Source organism: Cryptomeria japonica, chromosome 3 (assembly GCF_030272615.1).
Source record: "Cryptomeria japonica chromosome 3, Sugi_1.0, whole genome shotgun sequence".
Classification (NCBI taxonomy): domain Eukaryota; kingdom Viridiplantae; phylum Streptophyta; class Pinopsida; order Cupressales; family Cupressaceae; genus Cryptomeria; species Cryptomeria japonica.
In genome coordinates, this window is record NC_081407.1 from 345,340,025 (window position 1) to 345,353,175 (window position 13,151).

The window sequence follows — 13,151 nt, forward strand, 5'->3', positions numbered from 1 at the left end:
AACACAATAGAATCCACACTCTTGAGCTATTTAACATCTCGATGATGGATCGCACAGTGTGATCTAAAAAGTTCACGCAAACAAGACAAACACAATTGAATCCAAAAACATCACAAAGAAGAGTTATTTGCATTTTATTTACCTTGTCTCAAGAAATGCAAAGAGATATCATCTTTTTGCATTTTATTTACCTCCTCTCAAGAAATGCAAAGTGATATCATCTTTCTACACTTTTGAGCTCTTTAACACCCTATGTGATCCTTTAACACCTTGATGATGGATCACAAAGTGTGATTTGAAACGTTGATGCAAAAAATAAAACACAATAGAATCCAAAAACATCACAAAGAAGAGTTATTTGCATAACCTATAGTAACAATAAGGGTGGAGTGAAATGTGAGTATGCTAAAAAATAATTTAATAATATATTAAATAGCCTACAATATGTAAATACTAGCAATTGCACCTTGGTGTGCAATGGGTACGCCGAAGAGGGTTAGAAGGTTAATTAGGACAACTTTTGGTCTATTAGTTGCATTCATTTGTGTACTACATGAGATCAATAAGTAGACCCTTTAGAAAATGATTTTGTTTGTGCAATAAAGGGGTCAATGGAGAAGTCCACTTACAAGTATCATTTAAAAAATCTTTGAAGGAGAGGGATATGGAGAGGAGAGAAATAAAGAGAGAGAGAGGAGAGGGAAAGATAGATATGGAAGAGGTAAATATACTATGAGAGAGGGAAAGAATGATAAAGAGAGGGAGATAGAGAGAGGGAGATATATAGGAGTGGAGAGAGATGGGTAGATAAGAACATAGAGATAGAGGGATACATGGAAGAAAAAATATGGAGAGATAGAGATAGAAAGGCAGAGAGATATAGGTGAGAGAAATAGGAAGAAGGACAAGGATGGATGGATAGAGATGGGGAGACATTTTTAGAGATAGATGGGAAATATGATATTAGGGTTAAGATGAAGATAGAGGGAGATAGGAAGTAGGTTATAAATAGATAGAGAGGTACATATATGAGCAAGAGAGATAAAGATAGGGAGATATCAAGGGGGAGATAAGGAGAAAGAGTGAGAGATACAAAGGGAGAGGGAGAGATGAAGAGAGGTAAGATATAAGTATTTATAAGAAGATATTGAGAGAGATAGTGGGGGGATAGAGACAGAGAGATAGATAAAGAGACAAAGAGTAGAGGTAGACAAATAGAGATGGAGCAAGGGATAGATAGGGAGAGGGAGATAGATCAATTGAGGGAGATAAAGAGAAGGGTACAGAAAGAGGGAGATATAGAGATATATGGGAAGAGAAAGAGATAGATGGAGGTATATGGGAAAATAAAGAGATATATGGAGGTATGTGAGAGGAGAAATGGAGAAAGGGCAAAGATAAATAGATAAATAGGGGGATATGGATGGAGCAAGGGAGGGAGAGATGAGGAGAGAAGAGAATGGAAATATAGAGGAGAGGGCAGCGAGAGAGAGATGGGTAGAAAGGAAGAGGGAAGAAAGAGGGGGAAGATATATCCTAATATATAGAGATGGAGAGGGAGAGATAGACCAATATATATAGAGGGGAATGGAGAGGGAGATAGGGTAAGATATAGATTGAGGGATATATAGAGAGACAAAGAGACAAATACTAGGAAAGATAGAGGGGTGAGAGATATATTTATATATAAAGAAGGAGATATAGAAGGAGAGAAAAAGAGGGAGAGGGTTAAATAAAGATAGAAAGATGGAGTCAATGAGAGGAGGAGATGAAGAGACAAAAATATAAAGATATATGAAGTAATACATATAGAGGTAAAGAGAGAGATATACATAGATAGAGAGAGAGGAAGATAATTGGAGAGATGGAGCGAATAAGAGAGAGATAATGAGATGTAGATAGAGAGGGAGTGGGAAAGATGAGAAGATAAAGCTAGACATGGTAAGAGTGAGAGAGGAGGTCTGAGAGACAATATAAATTAATTTTTACTATATTAAAAATATATTATATACTAATTATATTTATTAATATGTAATATATTCTATAATAAGTATATAATATAATATCAATTATTAAATATAACTATAATATTGTAATAGAAGGCTTATTATAGTTAAAGGTGACCAATGATAAAACTCAAGTAAAAAATCATCATGAAAAAACCAATTATCTCAAGTGAAATTAGAAAAAAATATTATAATTTGCATTATATAATATTATATATAATAATACAATTTAATTTGCAATATATAAAATGTATATTATTTATTAATTATGTGTTTTTATACAATATACACAAATAATATAATTTATATTAAATAAAATATTATATGAAATAATGAATATAATTATATCAATATAATTTAATTTGTAATTAGTTTTAAACTTTTTTATTTTATTTTTTAAAACCATATAAAAATCATTTAACTACATTATCACAATTTTATAAAATTAGTCTTATGTAATTAATTTTTGTACATATATTTTAAAGTGAAAATATACCCTAATAAAGTACATATATTTTGAAGTGAAAATAGACCTTAATAAAGGAAGAATAAATAATGGTGAACATTAAATTAGAATTAGATTATTAAAATAGTCTAGCAGATGTGGATTTGAGTTGTTCCTATCCAACATGCTGCAAATAATATGTTTAATTCGTTATTTTTGGCAACGTCTACCCAACCCCTACGATGCACCGACATCTTATGCATACAATACATGTTATATATACATTACATGTTACACATACATATAACTGCATGTCAACGTCTACCACATCCTATGCATACAATACATGTTACCCATACATTACATTTTACACATATATATAACTGCATGCCGACATGCTAGTGCATTGTAGGGGCTGGATAGACATTGTCGTTATTTTTTGGTCTTGGTTGACTGCATAACTATGCTTGACCCTCTCACCCAATCAAAGATCGAGATAGGGGAAGAGCACCAGTAGTTGAGCATGTACCAATTGTTGTGAGGGTTGTTGATACCTTTTGTTCAAAAAATTGAACAAATAAATCCTATTGTTTGAAACAAAAAATATCAATTTTTGTTAAGAAATGTACCAACAGTTGTTAGGAAATGTACCAATAATTGTTAGGAAATGTACTAATATTGTAAAAAGTAACCAATCAGGCGATGCCATATCAACTGCACAACTATTGGGGTCTCTTTTGCACGCTTATTGGTCTCAATTTTTTTTGGGGCTGTTTTGGACACCTTGGCAAAAAACATGCTGATGTGGTGCTGAAAGCTTAGTTATAAGAAGGGGACTTGCCAAGTAAGCTACTGTAAAAAATTGAGAGTGATTTGAAATTTCCACGCAGGATTTTGAGAAGCGCAAAGTTAGGGTGCTCAACTACTGGTGCTCTTCCCCTAAATATACAATAAGTATAGTGACATCTATATTTGAATCTACTGTGTTGTATCCGACTAGGCTTAACCAACATGCTCGAAGAGTTGATCGCTTAGAGTGGCTCGTGTGGGGCCCACATAATCCGTTCCCATCACTAATGCCCGTTTTCGTTCTTGTAAGCTAACTGTTAACCACCATAGTCAGTAGCTAGCTGTAGTTAGCAACCCAAACCGAGTTTAAATTCACTATTCCCGCGCTGTGGAGGATGGGACGTGCTTAGTAAATGAAACTGCAACCATTCGTTTGAATTTCAAATTTGAATCTCTCATCTCTCGCCCCATTGAAAGGAGTAAGAACTAAGAAGAGGATTTCTTCGATTGGATCAAACAGCACAACCATAAGAGTTGCAAGAGTAAATGGGCCATCTTGAGATTTGTTAACATCCAAAGAGGATTTGGAACTATATTCATTACATAACATCCAAAGAGGATTTGGAACAATTGGGCATTGTCTGATGTGTTTACTTGAAGCGCACTTCAATTCCAAGGAGTGGATCCGTTTTTAAAGAATCAAAGGGAGTTGTCTTTCTTTTCTGCAGTGACGATATTCACATGGCATCCATATTGTTTAGAGAGCAATTATACCAAGATTGAAGTAGAATAATTACATGTTTTGTTTCCCTTGTCTGCGATCTTTTGTAAAATATGTATATATCAGTCTGTAGAGTATGAATTCTTTTTGTAGCCTCTGTTCTCTCCAACAGAGATGCCATTGTGTTGTTTCAGTTTTGTCTGGTATACGTTGGCTTTATACAATTCTTATAAGAGAATTATATGAAAACAATTTGAGTTTCACGAGGAGATAACTATGATACCCTTAAATTGGAAGATGGATCCTTAAACTATAAATTATTGTTCTAATAATATGATTTATTAGTGATTAAGTGATGCTTAGAGCTTGTGATATCACAAGGTTAGATTTTATGAACTTAATTTGAGAATACTTATATATTAAAATTAGTTTAAACATTAATAGTGATTTTAAATGGAAGTATAGTATTTCAGGAGTAAAATGCATAAGTCTTATGGATAAAAAGATTTATTTGTTTTTTAATAGTATGACTACACATGATTGTGTTTTGGTTCATGGATTATAAATTTAATTCGTTAAATTATCAATTTTTTATTGAATGAGAAAAAATATTTTACAAGTTTAATTTTAGAATTAGATATTGTGAACTTGTATAATGCTAATATACAAAATATGAACATACTAATCTATGAGGTTGGTAATTTACATGTGGTTGATATTTGAGTTTGCATTGAATTACATTTCTAATGTTTGTGAATTTAATTGAACCATTGATGAATATTATATATAACTATACTTCTTTTTTATGCTATATTTATGGATTTCTCGGTATTTCTACAATAAGGGACAACTACCAATGAAAGAACAAAATAATCATCTAAACCTTATCATTTAACCACTTCACATTGTGAATAATGTGAATTTTGACTATGTATTGTAGAGAAATAAACAACTTTGCCTAATGAAAACTAAGACCTTAAGGGTGAATAAATTATATTAACCATGAGTGATTAAAATTTATTATTTAAGCCTCATGATTAGCTATGGTGTCTATTTCTTGATATTATACCACATTAATAATTTTTATTAGCTTAGGTATGTATTTAATGTCTTTTCAGTTTATGTAAAGTAGACAAATGCAAATTTGTAATTTAGAAGACAAAAATTGTTGATCTTTTAATGGTTTATATATTGTTGGACTCCTAAAGGTAAGGTATTCCTTTAAGTTGTGATTTGAATGGGGTAAATGAATGTACTATCTATACCATCACATTTGAAAGACTAGTATCAATAGATGTGGAATAATGGCTTGACCAATTATTCTTCCATGGAAGGTATTCACACCCATAAGATTTGCATGTGCAATCTCATGCCTTCTATTCATGATATGTAAGGAATTTGGTAAAACCCATTTGGGGTTCCATCTTCATTGCGTGACATGGAAATCCCTTGAAACCATTCATTTTAGTCTTTTTCCATTTATTCTTTCATTATAGATTTTTTTTTGAAGGACATTTAAGGTTGGGAGTGGAAGAAGATTTGAAAATATGGAAGCTTAAAGGAGGAGAAAATTAGTATATCCTTGAAGCTCATTTAGAGGATAAAATTTATCACCTACTACTTTTCATTATTTTTATTTTTCAATGAAATAGAAAATAAGCCTTGCATTTAATTTTAGTTGATCTATGCTTGTTCTTGTAAAATGTATGGATTTTATTTCCCTATTGATAAATGAATGTTGTGTGTGTATGTATGTTGAAGAGAAGGAGCGCCCTCATGTTGTTTGCGGGATGGGAATGAGACCAACCCCTGCATTTTATTTTTGGTGATTCTAATCCCTATCACCTTTGCTATCATTTTGTTGGTCTTACACTATCCTTGTTGAAACTAGATTATTGATATTCCTCTTGCTTCAGTAGTGGTGAGATCCTTATATGATTTTATGCACCATAGTGTTTGGGTGGAGATCATTATCTTCCCATTGATATTCTTATCATGCTTACCTTGAGTCTCTATTATGTTGAATTGATCGACTTATAATTAGAAAAAGGCAATAAATAGCATTATAAATTGTATATATTTATTATTCATAAATATATTGTCCCTCTTTCAAAGGACCATGTTGTTAGTTGAAGGGTTGTGATAGAAAACATTATTTTTATGTGAGAAATCTCACATGAATGTGTTTTATATGTATCGTTCTTGTAAGAGAGTAAAAATTATTAATTTTATTACATAAATAGAAAAAGGGAGAGTGAAGTTCATTCAATAATTCATAGATTTGAAATATTGAAATATAAGGTGGAAAGTGTATAGGTATATTGCTTTATAAATATTTGACATGGATTAAGTTTGATGGTTTTATCATTATTTATGATAAAGTTTTTGAAAGTACCTCTTATTAAAATTCCTAATCCTATGTCCTCTTGTATAAACTAAAACAACTATGTTGAAAATATTCTTATGATTATATTTGGAACATAATAAATTGCATATAAAATATCATATAATTGTAATAGTATAGAATGAATGTGGACTTCCCTTTCTTTAAGGATGCCTCTATTATATTCTGTAGCCTTTTAAATTTTACGTTATTCACTTAGAACCTCCTATATTATGAACTTCCATCCTATTTCCAAATTATCCTATCTTGCATGACCTAATAAAACATTCCTTACTTTTGTTCTTGGGTAAACACATACAAACATCTCCTCTCTTCTCCCAAAGATGTGCTTACAAATCTACAATATGAGGGACAAATTAGATTATTATTGTTCATGTGTTTTTACTTAAATTTCTTATTTCATGGGGCCCTAATTTTCATCTTTCCTATGTATTCAATTTCACCCCTTTTCCTTGTTCTTTCTTGTCTACCATCTCACATTTTTTCACTCTCACAGATTATAGGATGTATATGCACATGGATCACGATTTTGAACTTTCCCACCTAAAAAATGATTTCTTTATTCCAAAATAAAAGGGTATAGAAAGTGGTCTCTAATCATCTCCTTCATGGGAAATAAAACATTTTATGACTAACTAAGGCCACACAAACAAAAATAATTTATAACAAAGATAATTTTTAAACATGCCAATTATAAGTATATTATAGGAGTTTCTGAGAGACAATATAATTGGGAAAGCTAAGTTTATATTCTATTTTGTCTTAGACATCAAAGAGAAAATTTGTAAGGGTTTGAAAATTAGATTTTTTTTAATTTAACATACTATTCATTTCTAGGATATTTTAGGCCAAATGAACTATGTCATTATATCCAAAAGGCTCACAAATCCTTGTTTTTATATAGAATCCAATCCTTGTTTTTATATAGAATCCATATAACTTAGACAAAATTTCTTTAAAATATTAATCTCTAAGTTGTATTGCTTCCTAGCGTGTTCTGTTGTATAATGTGAGAAAGTTAAATAAATATTTGGGTTTTACTTATTATTTTTTGGATGCATATTATTTTGATTGCTCACCTTTCATGACTTCTAAGATCACCCCTTTAATCAAGTATAAAGCCAAATGTGCAAAAGAGAAACCCACTCCTATTTGTTAGCCTCTAACTATTTATAGTAATGATTACCCTCACCCCTATATTCTAGCTTAACATATATCCCTAGGTCTAGATCTTGTGTGCATTATTTAGAGTTGCAAGGCATACAATTTTGAGAGCCAACATAAATAAGGTGACCACAAACTAGGATAGCTTAACCCTTGTGATCCAACAATTTTCTCAATTTATTTTAAAAATCATAAGTCCTAATGGTAAACAAAAGTAAAATTCAAGATGAATTAGTTATCCAATGCACACACTCAACTAGTTCAAATATACCAATTATAAAGTAGATCTATGACATTACCAAATTGATCTAAAGTAAAAAAAAATTGACCTACAAAGAATTATAATTTTTTTTTAAAGTATTAATTAATTTTCATATTATAATCTTGAATTTTTTACACATAACAATATTAAAATTTATTACATAAAAATAATTCTTCATCATTGTAACTAAAGCTAAATAATGTATAATCACATCATTTATTATTATTATTTTTAAAACATTAATTATTTTATACATTTTTAATCATATGCATTTATGTGATTAACCTAAATTAACTTAATTAAAATTTATTTTCTTGAATCCCAATTTCTTTATGGTTGTTACAGTAGTGTAAATAAGATTGATGTGTAGATGTAGTTCAAGTTTTTCTTTTTAGGCTGATAAAGAATTGAATAAGATATTTAAGATTAAAAGTTATAGATTTGATATTGAAATTATTTGTTTTAAGGAAAATTATAAAGTATTTAAACAAGGGAAGAAAGATTGTGCATATTTTTCAAAGGTTATGCATTTTCGTACTATATTGTTAGAGATGGTAGAATGCACGATTATGTCCCATGGTATTGTCTTCTCTAAGTGGTTATATATATCTATCCAATACCATTGTAAGTGTATAATAAAGTCATGGTCATATCCATTTCATACATTGTTGTCCTATTCTAGGAACAATAACATTTGTAACTATCAACGAGAATATGTAACCTACAATGTAAATAAAAATAGATGTTTGTGTCATGATAAATGATCTAGCTCACTCAAATATATAAGTTGATTTAATGATAGTAGTAACAAACATAAGATGTAGAAAAATCCTAAGCACTATGATGATGAATATGTTTAGCAACTGTGAAGATCTAATAATAAAGGTTTAATTGCCACATATAAGTTTTCTCTTTAACCTTAATATCACATTTATTGACTCTCAATTTTTCCATTTTTATATGTGTTACTCGTTCTCTAATTTTCCATTAAATCTTCATTTATAAGAATTGTATTGTTTAAACACAAAAAAATAAACTAAAATTTATGAATTATAAAAAGAGAAATGTTTGAACAAGAAAAAAACTTGAACCATGGGTAAAAAGACATGATTGTGAAAAAAGAAAAAAACTTGGATTCAAAATACATTAGCATATGATTTTATCTTAAAAAAAAAGTGTGAAATGATTAGAGTGAACAAAAGAAATGTTTTTATAGCTATATCAAATCAATTCTTATACTCTAAAACACAAGAAAAAAAATCTAAAATTATGTATGCTAATGAAAATACAAACAAATACAAAATAAGAAGAAAAAGGGGTGTTATACATCTTACAAATAGTGCAATGTCAATGTCAACATTATAGAAAGCATTATATAAGGTTGATGACTCAAACAACTGTTTTAAATTTACAAGTTTTTTATTGATAAAAAAATAAAAAAATATGATAAAATAGCTTGCACTTTCATTTGAAGATATACAAATACTTAAATATATAGTAATTAAAAAGTTGATTTTTTATTACATTAAAATATGTAAGTGTAATGAACCTGTAAATCAACATTTTTAATTTATTCCTACAACTCCTTTTAGATATAACTTCAAAATATTTAATCTAAATTATACGAAAAAAATAATAATAACAAATAATATCACTTATAATATAAATCAAACAAATTAATCTTAATACAATACTGCTCAGAAAATGGACAATCAACATATACAGTGAACATTGGTTTTAAACAAAAAATTACACTAGAATTTTAAGCCATATCACATTAATATCATCAATCTTGTAGACCATACGAGTAATGCTTTTCCAGAGCTCGCAACCCTAAATAGCAGTGAATAAAAACAATTTAAAATTCTAAAAATAGTTCATGCGAATAAGCAGGACCCTGCATAAACAGTTTGCCGATTGTAGAGGAAAACCAACAAACTTTACTGAAGAACACCACAATAAATCTGTAGCCCCATGAGAAAACTTGCAACAAACGCCTTGCTATTTAATGAAGGAAGCCCAATTGAGCCGTTACCTCTTCATAGTTGTGTTTATACTCCACGATGGGTCACGTTAAAAAATCCTCCTTAACAAATAATATTCTTAAAACATCATAAACTACTGCTTCACCCATCCACTTCCCGCAACCGTAGACAACTCCCTTTGATTCTTTAAAAACGGATCCACTCCTTGGAATTGAAGTGTGCTTCAAGTAAACACAACAGACAATGCCCAACTGTTCCATCTCCTCTCTAGATGTTATGTAATGAATACAGTTCCAACTGTTAACAAATCTCAGGATGGCCCATTTACTCTTGAAACTCTTATGGCTGTGATATTTGATCCAATCGAAGAAATCCTTTTCTTAGTTCTTACTCCTTTCAGTGGGGTGGGAGATGAGAGATTCAAATTTGAAATTCAAACGAATAGTTGCAGTTTCATTTACTATGTACGTCCCATCCTCCACAGCACTAGAACAGTGAATTTAAACTCGGTTTGGGTTATACATTGGGTTGCTAACTACAACTAGTTGCTGACTGTGGTGGTTAACGGTTGGCTTACAAGAACAGAAATGGGCATTAGCTAGGGAAACAAATTATGAGGGCCCCACACGAGCCACTCTAAGCGGTCAACGCTTTGAGTGTGCTGGTTAAGCCCAGTTGTTGTGTCCACCCTACTCTAGCACCAAAATACTGTAGCCGTGGTTAAATTTTGAATGTAGAGAAGGTTTTAGGTTTGAGTCGCCGCCCTCAACCTCCCTTTCTTTCCATAGTAAAATAATGTGACAATGCAACACAAAATATGAAAGAATAACTAATCAGCCCCCATTTCACCCGCCCATCAAATAGTACAAGAGACTTGTTTTATTCTGGCACTGGCTAAGCAGCAATGTAAACCACACTTGTCTAGCCTGCCCTTAGCCTAGTCCTTCCCCCACTGTTTTCCATGCCTCTGTCACTCCGTATACACTTCAGGCTCCATCCTACCTCGAAAATCTAAGATGGGTGAAGTACACCCTTGAAACCGAAACCACTGTGCCTAGAAACCTAAACCGTATGCTTTGATTGGGAAGATATAACCACTGGGTTTCATAGTCTCGCAAGGTTACGCAGGGCCCCCACCAAATCGTTTGTGAACCAGCCGGGAGCTTTAAAAAATTGATTTACATTTTTAATTCATTTATTTATTATTATTTTAATATATGCTTTTTACTTTTAAATGGATTTTATTTATTTAATTTTTTTAATATATTTTAAATTTTAAATGCTTTATTTATTTTTCTAATAAATTTTAATTATATTTTTAATTGTTTTTAAATTTATTATATATATATATATATTTTATTTATATTATATTTATTTAGTTTATTTAATATAAATTTTATATACTTTATATTATAATTCATAAGTAAATAAACTTAAGAAATGAATAAACTTTCACTAAGTTTAATAAACTTTCCATTATAAAGTTTATTCAAAAGTGAATAAACTTTCACTTATAAATTCAATAAAGTTTATTATAATTGAAAAGTGAATAAATTTTCTCCTATAAAGTTTAACTTTTAAAGTAAAATACAAAATTTAGTAAGTTTTTTTTTTTTTTTTTTTTTTTATATTAAGAATAAGGAGATAAAAATACAAGAGATCGCAGAGTATCAGAGAACAGAGGCTAAGCCTCACACCATCTAAAAAGAGTATTTACAATGAACCAGCAACATATATAACTTAAATTACGACAACTAGTAAAGCACATCATCCCAGGTGTCCACCCAAGCTAGCCAACCCATAGCGCCATCCATCCACACCATGCTTTTCTGATGTTGAATTTGTTTCAGCATGTAAACCGACTCATTAGTAGCATTGTGAGGTCTTCTTTTAATCTCCTTTCTAATTCTGCTGAAAGTTTGATTGAAATCATGTATATTATCCAAATGCAACCTCCAGAAATATCCATTCTTAACGTCATTGGCAAAAAAGGTAGCATGACCGTCCTTGAGCAGCCTTTTGAATTTAGCCTTGTTGATTTTCATGGTGATCTAAATCTGCGAAATTTTTTTAAAATATGTGAGACTTCGAAAAGACTCAGTAAGCATTCTGGGGATATTTTGAAACCTTTCTTCATTTCTGCACTTCCAAATTTGCCATAAAATGCTAGATGAGGTAATATCCCAAAACATGTTAACATCTTTTTTAGCATTAGAGATGAACCCAGTAATAACTTCAAAGAAATTGAAATTAGAAGGGATAGAAATACCGAACATTAACCAAACCTCTTTAGCAAAACTGCACTCAAAGAAAATATGATTTCCCATTTTCAGGGTTCTGCAAATGGTGCAATAGTTAAAATCAGAGAAAGAGCTCCTAACAGGAAGCTTATTAAGAATAAGTAACCATTTAAAACATTTAATTTTAGGATCAATGGAGCTTTTCCAAAGATAATCAAAATACTTTTTCCAAGAAGAAATATCCAAATCAGTATTCCAAATATTGTTAACATGATTGATAACATCAACATTATAATTTAAAACAGAATAAATATTCTTAGCCTTAAGCTTAGAAATGATAATACCATTAGGCCATTTTATCTTTAAATAACTATTAGAGTCCACATGACACAGAAAAGGAATGTTTTTACTAGCTTTAACAATCATACTATAAGTCTTTTTATGAGAATCAGGAAGTTAAAACTTATTCTTAAGATCATCCCAAAGGATAAGTCTATCCATTTCAAAGATATCAATGAATTGCTTGATTCCAAGGTTAGCCCAATACTTAGCCAAGCACCCTTGGGTAAGAGCAAGAGGTTTATCACCGAGCTTAAGGTTCCACCAAATGGACCTTTCACCGTGGAGGGTTTTATTATCAAAAAAATCTTTGTTAGTGATGAATTGCCTAACATGGTTCCAGGCTTTCCAGATGGATTTAAAGACCGCCGAGCCTTGAACAGTAATAGGAAATTCACCACAAATGAGATCAGTGAGAGGAAGATTTTTCTAGAATTTGGCACTTTTAGGATATCCCCTCTCAATATTGTTACGAATCAAAACTTTCCAAGGCTCATCTCCCTCCAAGGCATGAAAGATCCATTTGGAGGCCAAAGCAAGACCGCTAAGTCTCAAGTCTTTCAACCCCAGGCCCCCAAGGAGCTTATCAACATGACACCACTTCCAATTGACAGAATGCATCTTTTTATTTCCCTTCCCATTAGACCAAAGATAATTTCTTATAGCCTTCTGGATTTCCATAACTTGATAGTCATTAAACATCCAAGCAGAGGCATAATAAATGTTGTAAGAGGACAGAATTTTTGGCAGACTTGGATCCTTCCAGCAAAAGATAGAGACCTATTGTGCCACTTGT